The sequence below is a fragment of the Heterodontus francisci genome, chromosome 6 (assembly GCF_036365525.1).
Source record: "Heterodontus francisci isolate sHetFra1 chromosome 6, sHetFra1.hap1, whole genome shotgun sequence".
In the NCBI taxonomy this organism is placed as follows: Eukaryota; Metazoa; Chordata; class Chondrichthyes; order Heterodontiformes; family Heterodontidae; genus Heterodontus; species Heterodontus francisci.
In genome coordinates this window covers 116,268,145-116,280,307 of record NC_090376.1, presented here as the reverse complement: position 1 = coordinate 116,280,307, position 12,163 = coordinate 116,268,145, and the positions used below count along the sequence as shown (strand labels likewise).

The 12,163-nt window shown below is 45.0% G+C and overlaps 1 protein-coding gene across 1 annotated transcript in view; it reads left to right on the top strand.

The window, feature by feature from the left end:
* The first annotated feature begins 8,608 nt into the window (after nucleotides 1-8,608).
* The window catches only part of bcl9 (BCL9 transcription coactivator), a 310,905-nt gene continuing 307,350 nt past the window's right edge, over nucleotides 8,609-12,163 (top strand). The window contains exon 1 of the mRNA XM_068032915.1: nucleotides 8,609-8,650. The gene's annotated coding sequence lies outside the window, so the exon portion shown is untranslated. The remainder of the gene's footprint in view (nucleotides 8,651-12,163) is intronic.

Genomic DNA, 12,163 nt, shown 5'->3' with positions numbered 1-12,163 from the left:
GAAGAGAAGCAGAGTTAACGTTTTGGGTCAGTGACCCTTCTTCCAAAGAAAACGTTAACTCTGCTTCTCTTTCCACAGATGCTGCCAGACCTGCTGAGTGGTTCCAGCATTTCTTGTTTTTATTTCAGATTTCCAGCATCCGCAGTATTTTGCTTTTATTATACCATTTACCTCTTAACTGCCTGCTGCACCTGCATGCTTACTTTCAGCGACTGGTGCACACCCAGGTCACGCTGCACCTCCCCCTTTCCCAATCTATCGCCGTTCTGATAATAATCTGCCTTTCTATTTTTGCCACCAAAGTGGATAACCTCACATTTATCCACATTATACTGCATCTGCCATGTATTTGCCCACTCACTTAACCTGTCCAAATCACACTGGAGCTTCTCTGCATCCTCCTCACAGCTCACACTCCCACCCAGCTTTGTGTCATCTACAAACTTGGATATATTACATTTAATTCCCTCATCTACATCATTAATATATATCATGAATAGCTGGGCTCCTAGCACTGATCCCTGCGGTACCCTACTAGTCACTGCCTGCCACTCGGAAAAATACCCGTTTATTCCTACTCTTGGTTTCCTGTCTGCCAACCAGTTCTCTATCCATGTCAGTGCCTTACCCCCAATCCCATGTGCTTTAATTTTGCACACTAATCTCTTATGTGGGACCTTATTGAAAGCCTTCTGAAAGTCCAAATACACCCAATCCACTGGTTCTCCCTTATCTATTCTACTAGTTTCATCCTCAAAAAATTCCAGTAGATTTGTTGAGCATGATTTCTCTTTTGTAAATCCATGTTGACTTTGTCCGATCCTTTCATTGCTTTCCAAACACCCTGCTATTACATCTTTCATAATGGACTCCAGCATTTTCCCTCTACTGATGTCAGGCTAACCGGTCTATAATTCCGTTTTCTCTCTCCCTCCTTTTTTAAATAGTGGGGTTACATTAGCTCCCCTTCAATCTGTTGAAACTGTTCCAGAGTCTACAGAATTGTGAAAAATGACCAGCAATGCATCTACTATTTCTCGGGCCACTTCCTTAAGTACTCTGGGATGTAGATTATCAAGCCCTGGGAATTTATTGGCCTTCAATCCCATCAATTTCCCTTACACCATTTCCCGACTGATACTGATTTCATACAGTTCCTCCTCACGAGACCCTATGTTCCCCAACATTTCTGGGAGGTAATTTGTGTCCTCCTTTGTGAAGACAGAACCAAAGTATGTATTTAATTGGTCTGCCATTTCGTTGTTACTCATTATAAATTCCCCCGTTTCTGTCTGTCAGGGACCCACATTTGTTTTCACACATCATTTTCTCTTCACATATCTATAGAAGCTTTTACAGTCAGTTTTTATGTTCGCTGCAAGTTTACCCTCATACTCTATTTTCCCCTTCTTAATCAATCCCTTTGTTTTTACACAGAGGGTGGTGAGTGCCTGGAGCTTGTTGCCGGGGGAGGTGGTGGAAGCAGGTACGATAGCGACGTTTTAGAGGCATCTTGACAAATACTTGAATTGGATGGGAATAGAGGGATACGGTCCCCGGAAGTGCAGAAGGCTTTAGTTTAGGCAGGCATCAAGATCGGCGCAGGCTTGGAGGGCCGAATGGCCTGTTCCTATGCTGTACTGTTCTTTGTTCTTTGTTTGTCCTCCTTTTCTGAATTCTAAACTGTTCCCAATCCTCAGGTTTGCTGCTTGTTCTGGCCATTTTATATTTCTCGTCCTTGGATCTAATACTATCCCTAATTTCTTTTGTCAGCCACGGTTGCGCCACCCTTCCTGTTTTATTTTTGCACCAGACAGGAATGAACAATTGTTGTAATTTATCTATGTACTCTTTAAATGCTAGCCATTGCCTATCCACTGTCAACCCTTTAAGTAACGTTCCCAATCTATCATAGCCAACTCGCTCCTCATACCTTCATAGTTTCCTTTATTTAGATTCAGGACCCTCGTCTTGGAATCAACTCTCTCACTCTCCATCTTAATGAAGAATTCTATCATGTTATGGTTGCTCTTCCCCAAGGGACCCTGCACAACAAGATTGTTAACTAATCCTTTCTCATTACACAATACCCAGTCTAGGATGGCCTCTTCGCTAGCTGGCCCCTCAACGTATTGTTCCAAATAACCATCATGTACGCACTCCAGGAATTCCTCCTCTCCAGTATTATTGCTAATTTGGTTTGCCCAATCTACATGTAGATTAAACTCATCCATAGCTACAGTTGCACCCGTATTGCATGCGTCTCTAATTTCCTGTTTAATGCCATCCTCAACATCGCCACAGCTCTTTGGGGGTCTATAAACAACCCCCACCAACGTTTTCTGCCCTTTGGTGTTTCTTAGCTCCACCCTTACATATTCCACGTCAGGATTCTCTGAGCTAATATCCTTCCTCACTATTTTATTGATTTCCTCTTTTACGAACAATGCTATTCCGCCTCCTTTCCCTTTTTGCATATCCTTCCTAAATATTGAATACCCTTGGATGTTCAGTTCCCATCCTTGGTCACCCTGCAGCCATGAATCCTTAATCACAACTATATTGTATCAATTTACATCTATCTGTGCGGTTATTTTGCCTACCTCGTTGTGAATACTCCGCGTATTGAGACACAATGCCTTTAGGCTTGTCTTTTTACCATTCTTAATAATCTTAGCATTATTTCGCACCATGGTCCCATTTGTTTCTTGCCCTTGATTTCTATGCCTCCCACTTTTGTCCTTTTGTTTCCTGTCTTTTGTTTCTATCCTTGTTTCCTCCTCCTTAGTCTCCCCATTCAGGTTCCCATCCCCCTGCCATTCTAGTTTAAATCCTCCCCAACAGCACTAGCAAACGCCCCTGCGAGGACATCGGTTCCAGTCCTGCCTTGGTGTAACCTGTCCCGCTTGTACTGGTCCCACCTTCCCCAGAACCGGTCCTGATGTCCCAGGAATCTAAATCCCTCCCTCTTGCACCATTTCTCCAGCCACGCATTCATCTAGTCTGTTCTCCTGTTCCTATACTCACTCACACATGGCACAGGAAGTAATCCTGAGATTACTGTCTTTGCGGTCCTGCTTTTTAATTTAGCTCCTAACTCGTTAAATTCATCTTGAAGGACCTCATCCCTTTTTCTACCTATGTCTTTGATACCGACATGTACCACGACCACTGGCTGTTCACCCTCCCCCTTCAAGATGTCCTGCAGCCACTCCGAGACATCCTTGACCCTAGCACCAGGGAGGCAACATACCATCCTGGAGTCTCGTTTGTGGCCACAGAAAAGCCTGTCTATTCTCCTTACAATTGAATCTCCTGTCAGTATGGCTTTCCCAGTCTTTTTCCCCCTGCTGTGTAGCAGAGCCATCCATGGTGCCACAAACTTGGCTGTTGCTGTTTTCCCCTGGGAGGCCATCCCCCCGCAACAGTATCCAAAGGGATATATCTGTTTGAGAGGGGGATGGCCACAGGGGACTCCTGCACTACCTGCCTGTGCCTACTACTCCGCCTGGTGGTCACCCATCCCTTTTCTGCCTGTGCAGCCATTACCTGCGGTGTGACCACCTCGCTAAACATGCTATCCACCACGTCCTCAGCATCATGGATGCTCTACAGTGAATCCAGCCGCAGCTCCAGCTCCAGCTCCATAATGCAGGTAGCCAGTAGCTGCAGATGGAAACACTTCCTGCACACATGGTCGTCAGGGACACTGGAAGCATCCCTGATTTTCCACATAGTGCAGGAGGAGCATATCACGGGTGCGAGCTCTTTTTGATAAAGTGTAGTTTTCTCACACTCATCCATTTGAGTTTGAATTTGGAGACACCCAGCTGAAATTTAAGTTGCCGCTGCCGTGATCAGCAGCGGCCATAAACAATGGCAACCAGAACGCACGGGCCAGTGGGTCAAGCTTCGCAGAGCCGCCGCGATATTAAACACAGAGACTCATTTGAATGGCCGGGGCCAACTGCCTCCCCCGCACCCCCCCAACGATGATGTAGAGGGGGCGGGCGATCCATCTCTGGCAATGGCGTCAGGCACCACTGTGCAGGCACCTACGCCATTTTTAAAGGGCTTCGTGCCCTTCACTTTAGTTTAAATATTTAAAGCTATAACATTGTAAATTTATTTTAAACAATTAAATAAATATTTCTATCCTCTCTCCCACCACCCCAATAACCATACAGTTCATTCCTTGCCGTTTCCCCCAAAATACTTCCCTTGTGTATCTGACCTGCCCCCCACAAAGTTCATAAACTTTTAACTTCAACCCCTTCCCACCATCCCCTAAACCAATCAGATTAGTTTGACCCCACTCCCCCCTCCTCCCGCACTGAAATACTTACCTGCTCCCCCCTCCCCACCAGTGTCCCACATCGGCCATCGGCACCAATATTGGAGCGGGACAGATGGCGGGAGCAGGTAAGTAATTAATTTGTTAATTTGTATTTTTAAAAATTCATTCATGGGATGTGGGCGTCACTGGCTTTGCCAGCATTTATTGCCCATCTCTAATTGCCCTTGAGAAGGTGGTGATGAGCTGCCTTCTTGAACCGCTGCAGTCCATGTGAGGTAGGTACACCCACAGTGCTGTTTGGAAGGGAGTTCCAGGATTTTGACCCAGCGACAGTGAAGGAACAGCGATATAGTTCCAAGTCAGGATGGTGTGTGACTTGGATGGGAACTTGCAGGTGGTGATGTTCCCATGAATCTGCTGCTCTTGTCCTTCGAGGTGGTAGAGGTCGCGGGTTTGGAAGGTGCTGTCTGAGGAGCCTTGGTGCATTGCTGCAGTGCATCTTGTAGATGGTACACACTGCTGCCACTGTGCGTCAGTGGTGGAGGGAGTGAATGTTTGAGTTCAGCTCTTTTGTCCATGTTTGAACCAAGGCTGTAGTGAGGTCAGGAGCTGAGTGGCCCTGGCGGAACCCAAACTGAGCGTCACTGAGCAGGTTATTGCTAAGCAAGTGCCGCTTGATGGCACTGTTGATGACACGTTCCATCACTTTACTGATGATTGAGAGTAGGCTGTTGGGGCGGTAATTGGCCAGGTTGGACTTGTCCTGCTTTTTGCGTATAGGACATACCTGGGCAATTTTCCACATTGCCGGGTAGATGCCAGTGCTGTAGCTATACTGGAACAGCTTGGCTAGGGGTGCGGCAAGTTCTGGAGCACAGGTCTTCAGTACTATTGCCGGAATATTGTCAGGACCCATAGCCTTTGCAGTATGTAGTGCCTTCAGTTGTGTCTTGATATCACGCGGAGTGAATCGAATTGGCTGAATCTGGCATCTGTAATGCTGGGGACTTCAGGAGGGCCCGAGATGGATCATCAACTCGGCACTTCTGGCTGAAGATGGGCTCCCCCATCATTGAGGATGGGGATATTTGTGGAGCCACCTCCTCCAGTTAGTTGTTTAGTTGTCCACCACCATTCTCGACTGGACGTGGCAGGACTGCAGAGCTTAGATCTATTCCGTTTGTTATGAGATCACTTAGCTCTGTCTATCGCATGCTGCTTATGCAGTTTGGCATGCAAGTAGTCCTGTGTTGTAGCTTCACCAGGTTGACACCTCATTTTGAGGTGTGCCTGGTGCTGCTCCTGGCATGCCCTCCTGCACTCTTCATTGAACCAGGGTTGGTCTCCTGGCTTGATGGTAATGGTAGAGTGGGGGATATGCCGGACCATGATGTTACAGATTGTGGTTGAGTACAATTCTGCTGCTGCTGATGGCCCACAGCGCCTCATGGATGCCCAGTTTTGCATTGCTAGTTCTGTTCGAAATCTATCCCATTTAGCATGGTGATAGTGCCACACAACACGATGGACGGTATCCTCAATGTGAAGTCGGGACTTCGTCTCCACAAGGACTGTGCGCTGGTCACTCCTACCAATACTGTCATGGACAGAAGCATCTGTGGCAGGCAGATTGGTGAGGACACGGTCAAGTATGTTTTCCCCTTTTGTTGGTTCCCTCACCACCTGCCGCATACCCAGTCTTGCAGATATGTCCTTTAGGACTCGGCCAGCTCGGTCAGTAGTGGTGCTACCGAGCCACTCTTGGTGAGGGACATTGAAGTCTCCCACCCAGAGTACATTTTGTGCCCTTGCCACCCTCAGTGCTTCCTCCAAGTGGTGTTCAACATGGAGGAGTACTGATTCATCAGCTGAGGGAGGGCGGTAGGTGGTAATCAGTAGGAGGTTACCTTGCCCATGTTTGACATGATGCCATGAGACTTCATGGGGTCCGGAGTCAATGTTGAGGACTCCCAGGGCCACTCCCTCCCTACTGTAGAGCACTGTCCTGCCACCTCTGGTGGGTCTGTCCTGCCGGTGAGACAGGACATACCCAGGAATAGTGATTGCAGTTCCTGGGACATTGTCTGTTAGGTATGATTCCGAGAGTATGACTATGTCAGGCTGTTGCTTGACTAGTCTGTGGGACAGCTCTCCCAACTTTGGCACAAGCCCCCAGATGTTAGTCAGGAGGACTTTGCAGGGTCGACAGGGCTGGGTTTGCCGTTGTCGTTTCCGGTGCCTAGGTCGATGCCGGGTGGTACGTCCGGTTTCATTCCTTTTTATTGACTTCGTAGCAGTTAGGTACAACTGAGTGGCGTGCTAGGCCATTTCAGAGGGCATGTAAGAGTTAACCACATTGCTGTGGGCCTGGAGTCACATGTAGGCCAGACCAGGTAAGGACAACAGATTTCCTTCCCTAAAGGACATTCGTGAACCAGATGGGTTTTTACAACAATCGACAATGGTTTCCATGACTATCATTAGACTAGCTTTTTAATTCCAGATTTATTAATTAAATTCAAATTCCACCTTCTGCTGTGGTGGGATTTGAACATAGGTCCGCAGAGCAATACCCCGGGTTTCTGGGTTACTAGTCCAGTGACAATACCACTACACCACCGCCTCCCCTTTTGCAAATATTTAAATTCTGCTCCAATTGCCGAGCAGCAGGGGGGCTGCCACGAGGCCTGACCGCTGCCAGCAAATCGGCTGGGCCTTCCTGGCAACGTGGCCCGTGGTGGTCCTCTGCCGGAGGCATTTTCCGGCCCCTCCCGCCATGACCCCTGACATCGTGGGGGCTGTTAAATTTGCCTCACATATCTGCCATGCCAATTGATTGAGGAGAGGTAGCCATTAACACAGAATGGATCATTTACATTTTAATGCATTCTCCGAGGCTGGTCCAGACATGGAGATTGACTCAGCGTTATTGTAGTTTCCATATATATTGGCGGACACAAGATAAGGTCAACTGACTTCACGACTTCTTCTTGTTTTCCGGAAAAGAGTCCTGTTTTTGAGTTTGTTTCATAAGTTCATTATTTTGTTCATAGTTCCTCTTTGCATATGTATGGCATACCTCTCACTCCTTTGCTCCTCCTGATCCTGACCTTCCTGAGTCTCCTATCTACCCTACCCCCAATTCCTGTCACTCTGTATTATCTCTCCCATCCTTGCTCCCCTGGTCCCCTCCCTACTCCCCTGACATCCATACTTACTGATATTTGTACATTTCTCCTTCACGTAATCCCAAAGTTATTGGTAGAGCCTATTTGATGGGTCAACCTATTTGATCCGATCTCTGGAATTCCTTCCTTATGCCTCTTTACCATTCCACTTCTCCTCTTTATTCACCTTAGGAAATTTTGGAAACCTATCTTTCAGTCATCCCTCCTAATTTTCACACCATGGCTCAGTGTCTCAATAATTATTCCTTTTATCTCTCTGCTTTGTAAAGCACATCAGGACATTTGCTATTTAGTGGTTAGAATGTAACAACAATCAAAATACTGCTGATACATGAAATCGGAAACAAAAATAGGATGCTGGAAATCTTCTGTAGATCAGGGAACTTCTGAAGACTATAGATGGTCAACCTTTTGGGTAAACGCAAGTTATTATACAAGTGCTGATCCATGAAAAACCCATTCCAAAAAACTCAGACCCATTGCTATACCTAGAATTAATTATAATTATTCAAGTTGTGCATGATTGCAGTACTACAGTAGCACAAAATATAATTGAAATCTCCTTGATTCTATAAAGTTGAGGCCATTTTACAAGTTCGTGTAATATGCAACCAACCTGCAGGCTAAAATTAGCCTATCAAAAATCTAATATAGTGTAGAGATTTTGGCTATCGTGTTGTTTAATTGCCTGTATCCAGCTGTTTAAGCGCTCCTGTTGCATATAGACCATTTTCTCACACAAAGGTAGCGAACAGCAGCAGGAATGAGAGACATTGAGATACATTTTCAACTTACTGCCCAGGCGTAAAACTGGCATTGTGGATCGGCAACCCTGGTTTTCAATTCCATTGATTTTTACAAAGAGAAACTGATCCCCAAATGCCGGTGTTATGCCCAGGTGGCAAGTTCAAAATGAACCATCAGAGGAACCCCTGCTTTCGTCGATTGGTGTGGATTGTATAGTGATTTAGATCCATCCTTTGAGCACTTAGGTTTGATAGTATTTGATAATTTATAAAACAGGCCCAATAAAAAGATTCAAAAAGAGCCTTTTAACTCGACTGAGCAACTTTTTATTTGTTTATTTTAGGAATCTAGCTCCTCTTCTACAGAGACCACAGGCTGCTGTAAGGATGATGGATGTATCGTGACATACAAGGAGAAGGTAAGAGTGCGGTTGTAATCTTCAGCATTATCCCTCATCATTAAGCGTTTGGAAGTCCAGATTTGGGATTTCTGAATGATAGTTTTATTTCTACTGAATCTGTAGGTCATCTGGACAGGTTTGTTATGGACAGACACTTGCTGGAAGCTGCCGAGGAGAATCAGAACCCAGGAGTGGAAAATTTCCTTATTCTGTTGCTTGATCTGAATTAAAGCTAAGTTTATGAATGCAAAGTGTATTTAAACTGAGGTCCTTGGTTCCAGGTCAGCTTCTTATTCTTCTGTTGGGTCTTGTTGATGTATTTGGATAGATTTTCTTCTACAAGTGTCCGATATTGAAGCTTTCCTAAATATTGGAGTAGAAATCAAAGTGCTGTTTAAGGCTGTCATAGTTGGAGTGTCCTGGCTGCTATCTCAGGATCCCCACAAATCATCTAGGTCTAGGCCTTTGCATCAGAAACCTTCAGGCATCCCCAGTAGATGGAACCTCAGGAAAATGAATCGTGCCAGATCTTTGGAAGAGCTATCTATTTGCTCCCACATGCCTTATCTATCCCCATAGTCCTGCAATTTTCCCCCTTCAAGTATTTATCTAATTCCCTTTTGAAGGTTGCTATTAATCTGCTTCCTCCATCCTTTTAGGCAGTGTATTCCAGATCATCATAACTCGCTGCATAAAAATATATTTCCTCATGTCACCTCCGGTTCTATTATCAGTTCCCTTAGATCTGTGTCCTCTGATTCCAAACCCTTCTGCAACTGGAAGCAATTTGTCCTTATTTACTCTATCAAAACATTCCATGATTTTCAAACCTTTATCAAATCTCCCGTTAACCGTCTCTGCTCTAATTAAAACAACCCCAGTGTTTTCAGTCTCTGCACATAACTGAAGCCCCTCATCCCAGGCACCATTCTAGTAAATCTTTTGTGCATCATTTCTAAGGCCTTGGCATCCTGCCTACAGCTTGGTGCCAAGAATTGGCCACACTACTCAAACTAACCAATGTTTTATAAAAGTTTTAATATAACTTCCTTGTGTCTTCTGTTTATAAAGCCAAGGATCCCATATGCTCTTTTTTTAAACAACCTTCTCAACTTGTTCTACCACAATCAAAGGTTTGCATACATAAACCCCCTGATCTTCCTGTTCCTGCACCCTCTTTAAAATTGTACCATATCACTTGTATTGCCTCTGCTCATCCTTCCTACCAAAATGTATTACTTCATGCTTCTCTGCATTAAATTTCATCTGACATGTGTTCCCATTTCATCTATCTGTCTATGTCCTCTTGAAATCTACAATCCTTCTCATTGTTTACTATATTTCCAAGTTTCATGTCATCTGCAAAATTTGCCATTTAACTCTGCATACCCAAGTTCGGGTCATTACTGTAGATCAAAAAGAGGAATGATCATAATTCCAACTTCTGGAGAGCACTACTGCCACCTCTGTCCAGTCTAAAATGCAGCCTTTTACCACTACTCTGTTTTCTGCCCTTTAGCCAGTTTCTTATCCATGCTACCACTGTCCAACACAATTTGCCTTTAACAAGATCTATACCAACATCTATTTACCCATAATTTTCCAAGTGCTAATTATGTTTATCCCAGATTATAGTCTCTAAACGTTTTCTTACCCCTGGGGTTACACTGACTGGACTGTAGTTGTTGGGTTTTACCCCTTTCCCCTTTTTCTGAGCAGGGTGAAACTTTTGCAATGCCCCACTCCTCTGGCACCACTACCATATCTAGTAATGATCAGAAAACCGTGGCCAGTACCGCTGCAATTTCCATGTTTATTTGCCTCAGCAACCTAGGATGTAGCCCATCTGGTCTAAGTGATTTTGCTACTTCATGTACTGCCAATTTGCTCTGAATTCTAGCTTTTGCCAAGCTGCAGCAATGCCGGTAGAGCTAGTAAGTGCAAGTACAGCCTCTGAGTGTAGTGAGCAGAAACTCAGTATAAGGTGAGGCACAACTACAATAGAATTGTGGAAAAAATGAGAGGTGGGGGCAGAGGGATGGTGGTGTAGGGGAGTGGTGGAGGTTCCAAAAGACAGAAATCTGGGGAGTCACAGAACATGTTGGATATTGGTCCTTGATTTTGGATATTGATCCTTCAACAAGGTTTCTTAATAATAACAAATTAAGAACTGCAAGTTGTAATCTTACATAAAATGAACAACACAGAAACAGGCCATTTTAACAGAAGCAGAGTTTGTGTCAATGTTTGTGCTCCACGTGCATTCGCACACTCTATTTGCTTCATCTCACTCTAATGACATATCCTTCTTTTCCTTCCTGCTTCAGGTACTTATAGCTTTCACTTCAATGCATCCATGTGAGTCTCCTTAACCACTCCATGTGGCAGAAAGTTCCACATTATCACCACTCTCTGAGTAAAGACATTAATTTTTCTATGATAATATTCAATGTAATATATAAGCTAATATTCAGTGAACTCTAACATATGCATCAGAGGTTGTGGGTTTGAGCCCCACTCCAGGATCTGAGCATATAAACTAAGACAACGAGTAGGATAGAATCATAGAATGGCTACAGCACAAAAGGAGGCCATTCAGCCTATTGTGTCTGTGCTGACTCTCTGCAAGAGCAATTCACCTAGTCCCACTTCCCACTCCGCCTTTTCCCCGTAGCCCTGCAAATTTTTTCTCTTCAGGTAATTATCCAGTTCTTTTCCAAGGCCTTGACTGAAGCTGCCGCCACCACACTCTCAGGCAGTGCATTCTGGATCTTAATTACTCACTGCTTAAAAAGCTTTCCCTCATGTTGCTGTTGGTTCTTTTTCTAATCACCTTAAGTCCGTGTCCTGTGGTTCTGGATCCTTCCGCCAGTGGGAACAGTTTCCCCCTATCTACGCTGTGCAGACCTCCTCATTGTTTTGAACACGTCTATCAAATCTCCTCTTAATCTTCTCTTCTCCAAGGAGAACAGACTCAGCTTTTCCAATTTATCCACATAACCGCAGTTCCTCATCCTTGGAACCATCCTCGTGAATCTTTTCTACATCCTCTGTAATGCCTTCACATCCTTCCGTACGTGTGGTGCTCAGAACTGGATACAATACTCCAGTTGAAGCCAAACCAGTGTTTTATACAGTTTTTTCATAACTTCCTTGTTTTTGTATTCTATGCTCGTATTTATAAAGCCCAGGAATCCATACGCTTGATTAACCACTTTCTTAACTTGCCTTGCAGCCTTCAATGATTTGTGCACAAATCATGGGGCGGCACAGTGGCGCAGTGGTTAGCACCGCAGCCTCACAGCTCCAGGGACCCGGGTTCGATTCTGGGTACTGCCTGTGCGGAGTTTGCAAGTTCTCCCTGTGTCTGCGTGGGTTTCCTCCGGGTGCTCCAGTTTCCTCCCACATGCCAAAGACTTGCAGGTTGATAGGTTAATTGGCCATTATAAATTGCCCCTAGTATAGGTAGGTGGTAGGGAAATATATAGGGACAGGTGGGGATGTGATAGGAATATGGGATTAGTGTAGGAT